Genomic DNA, 17,794 nt, shown 5'->3' with positions numbered 1-17,794 from the left:
GATCTCAGCTCACTGCAAGCTCCGCCTCCCGGGTTTACGCCATTCTCCTGCCTCAGCCTCCCGAGTAGCTGGGACTACAGGCGCCCGCCACCTCGTCCGGCTAGATTTTTGTATTTTTTAGTAGAGACGGGGTTTCACCGTGTTAGCCAGGATGGTCTTGATCTCCTGACCTCATGATCCGCCCGTCTCAGCCTCCCAAAGTGCTGGGATTACAGGCTTGACAATCTATCATATTCTTAGTGCAAAGCTAGACAGATAAATTTTTCAGTAAATGCTTTTTGGTTAGTAGGAATATTTGTTATTCTATAGGTAAAAGAATTGTTTAACTGAACTGTTAATTCTCCAGCTGAGTAGTACATGAGTAGAACTCAAGCAATGAGAAAACCAAAAATTTGCCTGCTCTCCACTGTCTGTTCAACCTTTCTCTTGAAAGAGTTCTTTCCTATTCATTCAATGAAATCTAGGGTAGTTCCCCTGACTCTCCTGGTATCAGAGAACAAATCACTCTTTGGCCTAATACTACTCACAACAGCCATTAAAATGCTGAGTTGTAGTAAAAGTAAAAACTCAAAACTCCATTCAAATGTAGAGCTCCTCTCCTCCCACAGCTTGGGGCTATTGCAGACATGAAGCCTTCAGTGGAAAGGAGGACAGAATAAGATTCTTCTCTATTTTCCAGCATGGTGTTTCTACTCCTCCCTCCACTCCTGCAAGGCTGCTTTTGACATTTCTGGGACTCAAGCAAGAGAAGGAGGAGAAGTCCAGCAACTGATGCCACTACCCTGTTCATAACCCTTAACACTCGGTAGAGGGTACCCATAGCTTCCATCTGCAAGTGCCATGACACTTCACCTGAGAGCTTCCTTTGGCTTCTAGAGCCTACTCCTTCTACATTCACAGCAGGCCAGAACTGCTGAGGAAATAATGCTCCTTGGAGCAGCCCTCAACAGATGACTGACAAGAACTGATGAAGACCCAGTCTTCATCACTTCTTTACTGTGTCCCAGAGCTGAGGATTGAGCTCCAGGTCCCATAGCTATAACTTACTCAATTTCTTATATGTTATGGAATTCCTTCCCTTCCCTGTCTCACTAAGTATTCCCCTGTCTATACTTCTTGAGATCACCTCCCAAATAAACTATTTATACTCATATCTGTGTTTTAGTACCTGCTCCTGTGGAAACCTAAACTAAAAGAAGAAGAAAAGGGAAGCCAATATCTTATTTGTAAAATAAATACATAGTATTAGTTTCCTGTGGCTGTAGCAGACAGTTAACTTTCTGTGATTTTGCATAATTCTTAAAAGAATTATCTTCCTTGAGGCATATATATGGGTTCTTCAGGATCTCCATTTCTGGAGCCAGAAAACACTCCCAATGATCCCACTAGGCAGGGAGACATCTACCTGGGTGCATCTCAGAGAAGCACAGGGACTAGACTGGCTTGACCCGGGAAGTCAAGCAGCAGCTCTCTTCAAGGAAAAAAAAAAAAAAGAAAAGAAAAAGCCTCCCAATAATCCCAATCAGGCAGAGAAACTAGTATCTCTTGAAGCAGGCTGGTATAAGCATAATATGTTTTATGTGAGGATCTTGGAAACCGCAAAGGAAAATTAAAATTTAGTAGAATTACAAAACAAAAATAGAAAGGATTTAAAGTATACTGGTATAGAAAACTACAAAACCACAAAGTAACGGCAACAAAGGAAGAAACAAAATATATACAAAACAACGAGAACAAAACCAATGAAATGATAGTCGTAAGTACTTACTTATCAATAATTACTTTAAATGTAAATTGATTAAAATCTCCAATAAAAAGACATAGAGTGACTGAATAGATAAAACAAAAATAAGACCCAACTATATGTACTGGCCTGCAAATCACTCACTTCACTTTGAAGGACACACTCATAGACTAAAAGTGAAAGATGGAGAAAAATATTCCACACAAATAGAAACAATGTAGCAGAGATAGTTATATTTATATCAGACACAACAGACTTTAAGTCAAAAATTGTAAAAAGAAAAAAATATAGACATTATATAATAATAAAGGTGTCAATTCATCAACAGAACATAACAATTGTAAGTATATATGCACCCAACATTGGAGCACCTAAATATATAAAACAAATATTTAAGAACCTGAAAAGAGAGAGAGAAATTGCAATACAATAGTAGTAGGGGACTTCAATACTCAACTTCCAACCATGGACAGATACTACAGAGAGAAAATCAATAAGGAAACATCGGCATTGAGCAACACTTTAGACCAAATGGAACTTAAAGACAGGTATAGAACATTCCATCCAACAGTAACAGAATGTATATTCTTCTCAAGGGCATATGAAGATGCAACAGGATAGATTGTGTGTTAGGGCACCAAAAAAAACCTCAGTGAATTTAAGAAGATTGAAATTATATCAAGTATTTTGTCTAACCAAAATAATATGAAACTAGAAATCAATACCAGGAGAAATTTCAAAAAATATAAAAATATACAGAAATTAAATAACATGGTCCTGAAAAACCAATGGGTCAAGGAAGAAATTAAACTGGAAATTCAAAAATACCTTGAGATGAATGAAAACAGAAACACAATATGCCAAAACTTATAAGATAAAGCAAAAGCAGTTCTAAGGGGAAAGTATATAGCAATAAATACCTACATCAAAAAGTAGAAATATTTTAAATAAAAAGCCTAACAATGCAACACCAGAAACTTAAAAGGCAAGAACAAACCAAGCCCAAAATTAGTAGAAGGAAAAAAACTAATAAAAGTCTGAGTAGAAATAAACAACACAAAATAGAAACTTTTTTAAAAGTGCAAAGGGTCAACAAAACGAAAAGTTGATTTTTTAAAAAGATAGACCAAATTGGTAAAGCATAGTTTAACTAAGAAAAAAGGGTAAAGATACAAAAATAAACTAAAATCAGAAATAAGAAAGGCGACATTGCAACTGATAACACAGGAATACAAAAGATCATTAGAAACTATCATGAATAATTATGCACTAATTAATTGGAAAACCTAGAGGAAATTAATAAATTCCTGGAAATACACAACCTGCCAAGATTGAACCAGGAAAAAATACAAAACCTGAACAAACCAATAATGAGTAAAGTGGTTGAATGAGTAAGAAAAGTTCCCCAAAAGAAAAGCCCAAGACAGAATGGTTTTACTGCTGAATTCTACAAAATCTATAAAGAAGAAATGACACAAATTCTACTCAAACCATTCTGAAAAAATGAAGAGAAGAAAACTCTTTCTAACTCTTTCCATGATGCCAGCATTGCTCTGATACCAAAACCAGAAAGGAAACAACAACAAAAATCAAAACTACAGGCCAGTATTTCTGATAAACATAGATGCAGAAATCCCCAACAAAATGCTAGCAAACAAAATATGACAACACATCAGAAATACACTACACCATAAACAAGTGGAAATAATTTCAAAAATGCAAGGATGGTACCACATACACAAGTCAGTAAATGTGATGCATCACATCACAGAATGAAAGACAAAAACCATGTGGTCATGTCAATAGATCCACACAAAAAAATTTGATAAAATTTAACATTATTTCATGATTAAAAAAAATCTCTCAACAAATTAGGCGTAGAAGAAACACACCCCAACATAATAAAAGCTGTATATGGCAAACCCACAGGTAACATCTTACTGAATGGAGAAAAGCTGAAAGCTTTTTCTCTGAGATCAGGAACAAGCCAAAGATGCTCATTTTCACCACCCTTATTCAAAATAGTACTGGAAGTCCTAGACAGAGCAATCAGCAAAAGAAAGAAATAAAATGCATTATATATATATATATATATATAGCGCATATATATGAAATAAAATGCGTAACACACACAAACATACATACACACACACAAAGACTCGACCAAAAATTTAGAACTAATCAACAAATTCAGTAAGTACAGTTGCAGGATACAAACTAAACATACCAAAATTAGTATCATTTATATACACCAGTAACAAACTAGCTGAAAAAGAAAGAAATAAAGCAATTTCATTTATAAGAGCTACAAAAAAATTCCCTAGAAATAAATTTAACCAAGGAGGTGAAAGATGTCTACAATAAAAACCGCAAAAAGCTGATGAAAGAAATTGAAAAGAACCCAAATTAAAAGACATTTCATGGTCATGGATTGAAAAAATAAATATTATTAAAATGACCATACTATCAAAATCTATCAACAGATTCAATGAAAGTCCTTTAAAAATACCAAAGCTATTCTTCACAGAAATAGAGAAAAACAATCCTAAATTTTATATTGAGCCATAAAAGATCTTGAATAACCAAAATAATCCTGAGAAAAAGGAACAAAGCTAAAGGCATCACTCTGCTTGACTTTGATATACACTACAAAACTGTAGTAATCAAAATGGCATGGTATTGGCACAAAAACAGACACATAGACCTATGGATCAGAATAGATAATTCAAAAATAAATATACATATTTACAGCCAAACTGATTTTCAACCAACTTGCCAAGAATATACCTCGGGGAAAAGACAACCTCTTCAATAAATGTTACTGGGAAAACTGGATATCCATGTGCAGAAGAACAAAACTAAACATCTTTCTCTCACCATATACAAAAATCAACTCAAAGCAGATTAGAGACTTAAATGTAAGACTAGAAGGTATAAAACTACAAGAAGAAAACAGGGGAAATAGTTCAAAACATTGGTCTAGGCAAATATTTTATAGCTTAGACTCTGAATGCACAGGCAACAAAAAAAAGACAAGTGAGACTATATTAAACTAAAAACCTTCTTCACAAAAAAGGAAACAATAAACAGACTGAAAAGTCAACCCGTAGAATGGGAGAAAATATTTGCAAACTATTCATCCAACAAGGGACTGATATAGAGAATATATGGAGAACTCAAACCTCTCTACAGAAAAGAATACACAAACAATCCCATTAAAAAGTAAGGAAAGAGTCTACGTAGATGAAATCTAAATATGGAAGAAAGAAGTAAAATTGTCCCTGTTTGCTGATAACATGATCTTATATAGAAATCCTACAGACCTCACCAAAAATCTGTTACAACTAATAAGCAAATATAGTAAAGTTGCAAGAAACAAAATCAACAAATAAATATCTGTAGCTCTTCCATACATAAAAAACAAGTTACCCCAAAGCTCAATTAAGAGAACAATCTCCTTTATAATAGCTACCAGAAGTACATAGAAATAAGTTTAAACAAGCAGGTAAAAATCTATACATTGAAAACTACAAAATGTTGATGAAAGAAATTGAAGAAGACAAATGAATGGAAAGATATCCCATGTTCATGGATTGAAAGAATTAATAGTATTAAAATGGCCATACTTTCCTAAGCTATCTACAGATTCAATGCAATTTTATATAAAATCCAATGTCATTTTATATAAAACAGAAAATACAATCCTAGTATTCACATGGAACCATGAAAAAGAACCAACAAATAGCCAGAGCAATCATGAGCAAAAAGCAAGAGGTATTACACTGTTTACAAATTACACTACAAAACTTTGGTAATTAAAACAGCATGGTTTGGGGGGGGGGAAGAAAATGGACACATCAAAAAAAAAAAAAAATACAGCAGAATAAAGAACCCAGAAAGGAACTCACTCATGTATGGTCAATTGATTTTCAACAAAGGGGCCCAGAATACAAAATGGGGAAAACATACTCCTTATAATCAATATTTTAAGGAAAACTGCATATATTCATGCAGGGGAATGACACTGGTCCTCCTTATCTCATGCCGTATAAAAAATTAACTCAAAATGAATTAAAAACTTACATGTAAGGCCAAAAACTATAAAAAGTACTAGGATAAAACATGGGGAAAACTGCACAACATTGATTTGGGCAATAACTTTTTGAATTTGAACTAAAAAGTATGTGCATCAAAAGCAAAAATAGACAAATGAAATTACATGAAACCAAAAACTTTCTTCACAACAAAGGAAGCAATTAACAGTGTGCAGAGATTGGAAGAAAGTATTTTCAAGCTATATATTGATGAAGTGTTAATATCCAAACTGTGTAAAGAGATTAAACAGCTCAGTAGCAAGAAAATAAGAAAACCAATTAAAAATAGGCAAAGGATTCATGTAGATGTTTCTCGAAAGAAGATATACAAATGGTCAACTTAAATACTTAAATATGAAAAAATGTTCAACAACACCAATCATTGGGGAAATTCAAATTAAAAGTACAATATATTATATCACATTTGTCAGAATGACTACTATAAAAAAGACAAAAGAAAACAAGTGATAATGGGAATGTGGGGAAAAGGGAACATTTGTACACTGTTGTTAGAAATGTACAGCCATTATAGAAGACTGTTGGGAGGCTCCCCATAAAACTAAAAATAGAATTTTCCGTGTCATCCAGGAATCCCATTTATTGGTTGTGGCATTTTTATTTTGAGACAGAGTCTCACTCTGACACCCAGGCTGGAGTGCAACAGCTCATTCATGGCTCACTGCAGCCTTGACCTCCTGGGCTCAAGCAATCATCTCACCCCAGCCCCCCAAGTAACTGGAACTGTAGATGCATGCCACCAAGTCTGGCTAATAAAAAGAATTGCAGAGATGGGATCCCATTATGTTCCCCTGGCTGGTCTCAAATTCCAGGGCTCAAGCAATCCTCACAACTCAGCGTCCCAAAGTGCTGGAATTACAGGAATGAGCCACCATGCCTGGCCCCCATTTATGGGTATTTCCCATAAAAGATTTGAAAGCATTTGGTCAGAGAGAGGTCTGCACTTCCATGTTTATTGCAGCACTATTCACAATAGCTAAGTTACGGAATCAACCTGAGTGTCCATTAACAGATGGATAAATAAAGAAAACATTGTATACATACATAATGGAATATCACTCATCCTTTAAAAATAGGAAACTTCTGCCATTTTTGACAACAAAGATGGAAATGGAGAACATTACACTAAGTAATATAAGCCAGTCACCAAAAGACAAATACCTCATGTTCTCGCTTATATGTGGAAGCCAAAACAATCAAGCTCAAAGAAGTAGAGAGCAGAACAGTGAGTACAGAGGTTAAGGGTGTAGGGGAATAGGGAGATGATGATCCGGATACAAAACCTCAGAAGGAATATAATTTTTAAAGATCTATTGCACAATGCGGTGAATATAGTTAATAATAGAGTACTGCACATTTAAAATTGCTAAGAGAGTGAATTTCAAGTGTTCTCATCACAAAAAAACAACGTTGAGTATTTTAGGTGATGGATATGGTCACTAGCTTGACTTTATTATTCCACATTGTATCTATAAATCATAACAGTACTTTGTTTCCCATAAATGTAAACAATTATAATTATATTTTCAACTCACAATTTTAAAAACAAGCCTCATTTGACCACTATGTTACATATATTATTATTTAATTGTAATAAAGTTTGTGTTCATATTATATATAGGTACTGTGATGGGTGAAGAATAAAACCCCATTTCTGCCCTAAAAGACTTTCTGTTTAGTGTAAGACAGATAGATAGATACATTATTACAGTATCAGAGGCAATGTAAATTGTAGAGTTTTACAAGGCACAAAACAATACAAAGAAATTAATGATTAGTTCTATCACAGGCAGAGAAAGCAAGATATGGAATAAGTTAATCGAACTTTGTCAGGAACATGGGAGGAAAGTCTGTGCAGACACACAAAGAAGCATGAAAAGCATAAAACATTTAGGGAACCAGAAAGGATTAGAGACACTGCTGGAGTGTCCAGGTTGTGGGTTAGCCTAAAAAGAGATTAAGCTAAAAAAGCAGATGGAAAAGGAATCAAAGTCTTTGCAAAGAGTTTAGACTTAATCCTGCAAGTTTTGAGGAATTTGTGAAAGATTTTAAGTAGATACTGGTTTGTAAAGGTTTAGAGTTTAGAATAATCACTTCAACTGCTATATGCAAAAGGGATTGGAAGAAACCAATGTTGGGGCAGGGAGGCTAATTAGGAATCTAGGGGAGCCAACTGGTACCATGAATTTGAATAAAACAATGGCTGTGAAGGGGGAGAGCAAATAGTAAACTACAAACACTTGAGGCCAAGGACTTTATTTTATTCATTTCTATACCCCAAATACTAAGAAATGTGTCTGGTATAGCATAAGCTATCAATAGAATTTATTGGATGAATTAATGAATGAGTGATTTCTTGATTGACTACATGTCCTAGATAAGAAATTAGAAATCTAGACTAGATTATATAGGTGAAGTCACAGTTGAAGCTCAAGATTGGGGTGAGGTATGGATATATATACAATACCCCCCACTCCTTATCCTTAGTTTTGCTTTCACAGTGTCAGTCACCCATAGTCAACTGTGCCTGCAAAATACACGCAAACAGTACAATAAGATATTTTGAGACAGACAAAGAGAGTGTGTGTGTGTGTATTCACATAACTTTTATTTCAATATATTGTTATAATTGTCCTATTTCATTATTGTTGTAGTAATCTTTTACAGTGCCTAATTTATAAATTAAACTTTATCATAGGTATGTATGTATAGGAAAAAAAACAGTATTTGTAGGGTTTGGTACCACATAAGGAATAAATTTGGGGGTTTGGGCAGTTGTTTCTAGAAAATCTGCTTGTGGATAAAGGAAATGGAGCTCAGGTGCAGTGCAGAGAGAACCAGCAAGTAGAGTTGGTGACAGCATGTTCTGGCAACATCAAGGTTGAGGGGTCTTTTGCTCTGGAGCCCAGCTGAATCCCTCTTCTTTCCTCTTCCTGATTATTCTACCCTTCTATTGGTAAATTCCACTTTTTGCTTAAGGTCGTTCAAGATGGGTTACCAAAAGAATCCATACTTAATATACATTTGTTTCTTATGCACCCAGACCAGGAAAGGAGCTCAATGTTTATCTAGATTATAAAACTAATTTTGTAAGTAATATTTAAAATAACAATAATAGTTATTTACTGGGCACCTCCTATGTGTCACATGTGGGTAAGTATTCTATATACATGATTCGTAATCTTTATAACAGGCATCTAATGTACATATTCTTATCTCCAGTTTATAGGTGAGAAATTCAAAGCCCAGAGAAGTTTAGTGACTATATAAGTAATAAAGGCAATTATTGGGAATTAAGAAGTCCCAATAATTTCCATGGATTATTTTTTTCTGCTGGATTACAATAAATATTGAAAATCTACGATGAAGTCTGGAAAGGCTAATGTGTTAATTCACAGGAGCCCATGAAGTTTCATAAAAATGATAGTGATTTAAAATAGATGATACAAATGATAAGTAAATTACATTAAAAAATTATTAACTCTACATCAAGCTATAATTTTACATCTACTAAACTGCAAAATAGAACAAAATACTGCACAAACACAGATAATGTTATGGTGAAATGATGCCCTCATACATTGCTTGTAGCTGTAGAAAATGGTAAAAGCTTTTTTGGAGAGCAATTTGGAAAAACATTTCAATAGCCATTAAATGTTCATATCCTTTGACTCATGTAATTTTACTCCTGGAAAAAATAACCTTAGGAAATAATCCAAAACAATATTCATCAAGATGTTTACTAAAGCTATATTTATAACCAGACAAATTGGACACCTCCAAAATGTGCAAAAATCAAGATCTGCCTAAGCATGAATTTGTGGGTTTGTTAATTCATTTGATGAACAAATAGTGAAAATACCTACCATGTGCCAGACACTATGATAGACACAGAGGTTTACAAAGGTAAACAAGGTCAACACATAAGCCTGTCCTGTGTAAATGTTGTATATCTATGTAAATTAGGAAAACCTGAACATAAACAATAATTTTTATACTCTTATTTATAGCTATTTTTATTCCACAAAGAATATGAAGAGGCTTACAACATGATAAAGCAGAATAAACAAATGCATAACCAGGAAGAGTGCACATTTTGAAAGAAAATCAATTTCAGGTAGAAAGAGTAGAGCTCTAAAAAATCCTTTTTGGTTAATACGAACTCAAATTTGGTTCTGAGCTTCCAAGCAAGCAAAAGAAAAAAGAAACATTATTAGTGACTGATTTATCTTATTAATGAAGAGGTAAAACAAAAATTTCTCAGGAGAAAGAAATGAGTCCTTATATTTTGTTCTGAAAGATATCTCTCTTTTTGTAAATGGCCAATAGGTGATACTACTGCATCTCTTAGGGGTTTTGGAAGATGTTTAGAAACAAAATAGTTTAGGCACATGAAAATGTATATAGAATTATGTAATGAGTATATATATGTTTATATCTCACATGTGGCCTAAAAATGAAAAACGTTATAATTAAAGCCCTTTTGTACCTTTCCACAATTTTATTTCTTGGTGTCTCTACCTAGAATTAATCATTTTCCTAAATTTGGTGTATCTCATTTTTATTCAGCTCTACTCATATGTATACATTCATTCAAACAGATAGCATTATTTTCATGAAATACATAGCATTTCTATAAATGAAGTGTGTGGGGCCTCTAGCTCCTTCACTTTGTATTGCTGAATAATATTTTATTTTATAAATATGCACAATTTGTTCTCCTGTTGATGGACATTTAGATTATTTCCATTATTTTGCTATTACCAAGCTGCAACAAAGTTTCTCATAAATATCTTTTGTGGTACATGAGAATGCTTCTCTAGCCCTTTATCTAGATTGAAATCACTGGCTAGAGGGTATGTGCATGTTCATCTTGGTTTGATATTGCCACATGGCTCTTTGAATTGATCATACCAATTTACATAGAGGAAATTTAAATTTAAAGATACTTTGCTGTCGGCTGGGCGCAGTGGCTCACAGCTATAATCCCAGCACTTTGGGAGTCCCAGGGAGGCGGATCACGAGTTCAGGAGATCGAGACCATCCTGGCAAACACGGTGAAACCCCGTGTCTACTAAAAATACAAAAAAAATTAGCTGGGCATGGTGGCGGGCACCTGTAGTCCCAGCTTCTTGGGAGGCTGAGGCTGGAGGATGGTGTGAACCTGGGAGGTGGCGGAGCTTGCAGTGAGCGGAGATTGCACCACTGCACTGCAGCCTGGGCGACAGAGCGAGATTCCGTCTCAAAAAAAAAAAAAAAGATACTCTGTGGTCATACAGTCACGGATGCAACAATGCTCTGCTGACCACCACTTCCCTCCTTCTACTAGTTTCTACATGTAGACGTTTCTGTTGTAGGCACTTGTAGGGACAAGAGTAAGATTTATATTTAAAACTTACCCTTGGAGCAAGCATCTGATGACATCTGAGGCAGAGGAGCAGAAACACAATTGGAGCAAAGGTGTGGGTCTTCTACTGACTCCTGAGTCTCAATCCTGAATTCTCTCAGACACATGTGTAGAGACAGCTAGTTTGCAGGATGGGGACTGAACCCACAGGGCCTGGAAGAGAAGTCCAAGCCTTGAAAACAAAACATCTCAACTTATCTACCCTATACCCACATGTAGCAGATGGAAGAATAAGAGAGAGCACGCAAGGGAGCAGGCATGGGAGCCACCTCTGGCCTATGTGGCCCAACTGATGATCAGAAGAGAAGAAACTGCTCCTTCCTGAAGGACAGCTAGCACATGAGGTGCTGTGGCGGAATACTGGAAAACTAGACAAGGCAGGGCTCCTATGTGACCCTGCTTTGTTAACAAAAAAATAGTTAATTTTGCTACCCCATGGATATTTCAACAACCAACATTTTTTAAAGTTTTCTTTAAACCATGGTAGTGGTGGACATGTTCATGTCTTTCTCCTCCATGAAATTATAAAAACCATCATGGTGGAAAGGACTGGCTGGGACGTTCAGCAGGGGTGCATGCCATGCATAGACAGCTGAAGTTTCCACTCTAGGCAGCTCCTTTTTTAAAGTTATGGCAAAGAATGGAATTAATGTTTAGTGTAACCCTACTGATAATCTTGGAATACCTTGAAGGTCATTTCATCTAATTTTTGAAACTGTAAATGACTTGGCTAATTTTAGGATTATTGGTTTATGTCCCCCTTTTCTTTGGTAGTTGCCAGTATTCAAACAATCTCTCCTTATCCATGAACTTATTATCTGCAATGACGTTTCTGCTGTAATAAGAACTTTAAAAAATTTTCAGACAGCTGTGTGTAATTATAAAGGAAGAACATTTGTATAAAAGGGCTTTTTACTTTGCTTCCTGCCCATTTCTGACCACTAGAGATGACCTAACAGGCTCGCTTTTTTCTTTCTTTCTTCTGAAGATATTAGAGAGAAAGGAGATATGGTAATTGCCCAAAATCATTATATTAATAAACACTAAATAGCCATTACAAAATACATTTCCTATTCCTCACACTTTCCAACTCCAGTGACAGATACAATCAATAGACAACAAGGAATTTAAAGTAGTCAGAGGCTGAGAGGGTTATGTTGGTCCTTGCCCTTTCTCAAGGTCGTACAAAGGATGATGAACACCTAGCCAAGTATTACCTACTGTTGAGAAATCCTTGAAACTTCGTCTAAAAAATGTATTCGGACAGCCCTTTCCTTTTTGAGGGAAACGTTGCTTATTTTGTACTCATACCTTCTGCTTTTTTATTTCATAAAGATTAATCTGACTCACAGCAGCCTGATACTCCCATCTGGATTTTGCTGAAGATCATAGGAAGAGTTGCTTTATGTGAATTCACAGCCACCTACCTTCAGTCTCCATGTTATGGGAGAGAATAAACAGCTTTCATTCAGTTGTATTGAAATTTCTATTCCTTGTAACATAAACACAAATCAACCTTCAGGTATACACCCTCTTATAGTGACTCAGTGATGAAGTGCTGGCTATTCTTTCTTCCTGCTTTCCTGCTGTTTCAGGCTTCTGCTCTCTCTTTTTTTTTTTTTTTTTGTTGTTGTTTGTTTGTTTGTTTGTTTTTAAACAGAGTCTTGCTCTGTCGCCCAGGCTGCAGTGCAGTGGTGCCATCTCAGCTCACTGCAAGCTCCGCCTCCCGGGTTCGCGCCATTCTCCTGCCTCAGCCTCCTGAGTAGCTGGGACTACAGGCGCCCGCCACGGCGCCCGGCTAATTTTTTGTGTTTTTAGTAGAGACCGGGTTTCACCGTGTTAGCCAAGATGGTCTGGATCTCCTGACCTCGTGATCCACCCGCCTTGGCCTCCCAAAGTGCTGGGATTACAGGCGTGAGTCACCGCGCCCGGCCTGCCCTCTGTTTTTTCAATGGCCACCACAACTAAAGCTCAAGCTCAATCACTTCATGACTTGCTTGCTGATGTAGCTGCCAAGGGTATTCACCAAATTAGTCTTTTATCAAACCCCGCTTTAATCATTTCTTTCCCATAATCAAAAGTCTTTATTAGTTCCTCACTAGTTCAAGTCTAAAAATACAGCCTATTTAGGGCACTCAGCAGTGCCCTAAATGCCTTTCCACTCCATTTTCTGCCATCCTTACTGGGGTAGTCCTTCAGCCCACACCTAACAATCTAGTCAGGGTCTCCAGGACACATACGGCACATTTCCACCTTCGTACATTTCCTCATACCCTCTCCCCAATGTGGAAGACATGAATTGACCGGGGGCTAGATATAATTCTAAGTATGGAGAGGACAAAGATGAATAGATTAAAATTCCTGCCTCCTCCTCTATACCCATCTGTAGGCTCAATAATGTCCCCAAAGATATCTATGTCCCAATCCCTAGAATTTATGAATGTGTTTCTTTATATGGCAGAAGGGAAATTGCAGATGTGAAGTTAAGGATCTTGATTTGGGGAGGTTATTCTGGATTATTTGAGTGGGTCGAAATAACTACATTTGTATAAGCACAAGATTCTTTTTATTAGACGGAGTCTAGTTCTGTTGCCAGGTTGGAGTGTGGTGGCTCAATCTCGCCTCACTGCAACCTCTACCTCCAGGGTTCACGCCATTCTCCCGCCTCCCCCTCCCGAGTAGCTGGGACTACAGGCGCCCGCCACCACGCCCAGCTAACTTTTCTGTATTTTTAGTAGAGACCGGGTTTCACCGTGTTAGCCAGGATGTTCTTGATCTCCTGACCTCGTGATCCACCCGCCTCAGCCTCCCAAAGTGCTGGGATTACAGGCGTGAGCTACCGCGCCCGGCCAACACAAGGTTCTTTTTAAAAGGGAGGCAGAAGGGTCAATGTGGGAGAAGGCGACGATGTGGCATTGGAAGCAGAAATTAAAGTAATGCAGCTAGGAGCCTGTTTTTTCGACGTTATCTCTAATGTTTAGCAAAAATTCTTGAGTAATAAGGATTGTTTTACCATCTTTCGTGTGTTTTATTAAATATTTTTATTTTCTATTCCCAAGTGCTTGATTTCCAAGCATGTTTTTTTTTTTAAACCTGAGCATTAACAGTTACACCAGCACTACCATGCAATGAACACTTAGATGGCTTTGTTACAGAAAAACATTTTAGATTATTTTAAAAGAGAGAGTTAAAATAATAGCTCAAGAGTCATCAAAATCATGTGTACATAAACAGTAGTAAGCAACTCTAAGAAAGAACGTTGGGCCGGGCGCGGTGGCTCAAGCCTGTAATCCCAGCACTTTGGGAGGCCGAGACGGGCGGATCACGAGGTCAGGAGATCGAGACTACCCGGGCTAACACGGTGAAACCCCGTCTCTACTAAAAAATACAAAAAACTAGCCGGGCGAGGTGGCGGGCACCTGTAGTCTCAGCTACTCGGGAGGCTGAGGCAGGAGAATGGCGTAAATCCGGGAGGCAGAGCTTGCAGTGAGCTGAGATCCGGCCACTGCACTCCAGCCTGGGCGACAGAGCGAGACTCCATCTCAAAAAAAAAAAAAAAAGAAAGAACGTTGGGTATTTCTACATACCAGCTAAAGTGATACCAACATTTCCTCTCCACAGAAACACAATTTACAGTTTGCCCAGACAGCCAATTGTGAAATTTGTAAACTTTTTTTTAATTTGGAGGGCAAAATGTAAGTGTTATTAATGACTGAATTGCTCAATTCCAAATTAATATACAATGTGACCACATTTATTATCTTTACCACGCATTTGACCCTTGTAATACAAGGCCTTGATTATTTTTGCTGCCCAATCTTCTTAGCTATATAGAAGCTTCCTTAAAACTTGTATCTTTCCTCCCTCCACAGCTGTTTCTCCCTCCCCACTTCCAGCATACTAGAATGCTCTGTTTAGGCATTTTCTTCAGAAACTATTAAATTTTTTGAAGACTACCTGTTTGAAGTTCTATAAACAATCACTTACCCTCAAATGATAATTTACATTACAGTAAAATTAAGTTTGCTTATTTCACTCTTGTACTTTCAAGAGTGAAAAGAGGGAACAATAGATCAATGTCAACTCACAAGCATCTCAATTTATATGACTCTAGTACTCTAATTTGGGAGATTTGTAAATAATACCCAGTATTAGTTCCCCAGAGTTCTTAACTTTTTTGGCCTGAAAATCTAGTTCATAAGTATCTGAAACTCCTGACTGGGCACTGTGGCTCACGCCTGTGATTGCAGCACTTTAGGAGGCCAAGGCAGGTGGATCATTTGAGGTCAAGAGTTCATGACCAGCTTGACCTACATAGTGAAACCTCATCTGTACTAAAATACAAAAATTAGCTGGGTGTGGTGGCACACGCCTCTAGTCTCAGCTACTCAGGAGGCTGAGGCAAGAGAATTGCTTGAACCCAGGAGGCAGAGGTTGCGGTGAGCCAAGATCACACCACTGCACTCCAGCCTGGGTGACAGAGCAAGACTCCCTCTCAAAAAAATAAAATAAAATATAAAATAAAAATAAAACAATAAAAAATCTGGAAATTACTTTCTTTTAATAACAATATTAAGCTGATTTTATTTCTTCCAGGACACAGCATGGAATTAATTTTTGTAAATGGAAATATAAGCTTTGTCTTAAACTAAAATTTCCCTCAAAAGCTTTGCTTAATAGGTCTCAAAAGAAGCAGTAAGTTTACACGCAGCAAAATGGAATAATGACATTTTAATTCACATATGTGGTTCTTCAAAGATAATGGATTCACTTAGTAATGATTTGCAGGTGGAACTCCAAAATACTAGTGCAAAGTAGAAGAGGATAGTTGTTACTAGTCTTTTCAATTCTACCCCAATGAAGGCAACATATCCTTCTCACAGCAGAATATTTTTGTTCAATAAAACTGGTACAAATAAGATTACAGAAATACTTAGGTACTAAATTATGGCCTTTGGTATTCAGTCTGGAGTTCAACTCCAAAGGTCAAATTGTTATGTACCCTTAATTGATTTTGATCTGATTCTGTTAACTAGGTGGCATAAAGTGAACATGAACAAAGGAATCCAGTTACTGAGTTGCTTGAACATCTTGATTTTTAAAACTATTATTAGTCCATCTAACTACGAAAATGAAAATAGACTAGAAGAGGCTACTACAGTTCTCAGATACAAAGTTTTTTGTTTATTTGCTTGTTTGCTTCTTTATAACCATTCAGCCAAAGAACAAATTGTTCTTCTTTGAACAACTTATAGGAGATGGGATTCTTAAATTATGGATTATGAGAAGTTAAACGAGTGAATTTTTATTTCCTTAATCCTAATGGCTAAAATAGCTTCAAAGAAGATTATGGAGGAAAAAATACTAACCTTCGAACGAAGCCATTATGATAATTTTTAAAACAATAATATTTAACTTTTATTTGGCTTTTGTAACATTTCAAGCACTTTTATATGTATCACCTCACTGAACCCAAATAATAACCAATGAAGTACATAATATTGTTATTATCCCCCTTTTGGCTATATGGAAACAAAAGTAAACAACTTGAACTGCATCACATAGCTGAGAATGGAAGAGTCAAGATGTGAACCTTGACTTTCTGCCTCCAGAGCCTGAGCACATGATCCCAGTATCACAGTTGTGTGAGGATCAAGAGGACGCAACTAGAACCGCTTGTCCAGTGATCATATGTCATCATCCTCCCAGATTTTGAGTTTTGTGTTAATGTTTCCATAAAGATGTTATTTGTTCCAAAACAGTTATATTGTCATTGTGAATTGTGCTGTTTATCTTTATAAACTCATCTTCTCTATCCCATTAAATGCTTTTATACTCATATTAATCATGGTATGCCTCCTTTCCTTTTTTTGTACAGTTGTCAGATGCTTCTTTGACTCTTCTTTAACAATAAGTCTTTCTGAGTCACTTTATTTACATGTATAGAAGGAAAACTGACACATTGCTGCAGCGATTACACAGGATCAGACAAAAGGATCAATGGATTCCTCAGGTTCTACTGATAAAAGACTTTGATGAAGGTAAAAGGTAGCAATACAGCAGCAGAAATAAAGCCAGGTAAATATCAGAGAGAAATGAGATTTCTAGGCACAAATTCCTGTGTTCTTTCTGTTTCATAGGATATGCTTTTTCCTTAGGTCCTTACCACAAAGATATATGCAAGATACTTGGTCTCTGAAGAACCACTTTTCAAAGAGGAGTTCTTCACACTCCCTGGTTACATAGTCAAAACCAGGCTATTGGAAATATAAACCAGGTGCAAATATCTCTATGTAGATTTTCTAAAAAAACAATGCCAACAAGCTGGGACAGGTTGCACCTATATGTCTTGGCTACTAGCACGGGAAAATAGTACATTTCACTTAGGTTTAGCCAAGGGTCAGCACCATGGTTTTAGGCATCTGCAGAAATGAGCACAGGTGAGATTAACCCAGTACTGACGTAGTCGAACCACTAACCTTGGTCAAGCTTTTGAAATTAAAAATTGCTCCACCATTTTTCTTTCTGCAT

The sequence above is a fragment of the Colobus angolensis genome, unplaced genomic scaffold, assembly GCF_000951035.1.
Source record: "Colobus angolensis palliatus isolate OR3802 unplaced genomic scaffold, Cang.pa_1.0 Scaffold361, whole genome shotgun sequence".
NCBI lineage: Eukaryota > Metazoa > Chordata > Mammalia > Primates > Cercopithecidae > Colobus > Colobus angolensis.
This window is presented reverse-complemented; position numbering follows the sequence as displayed.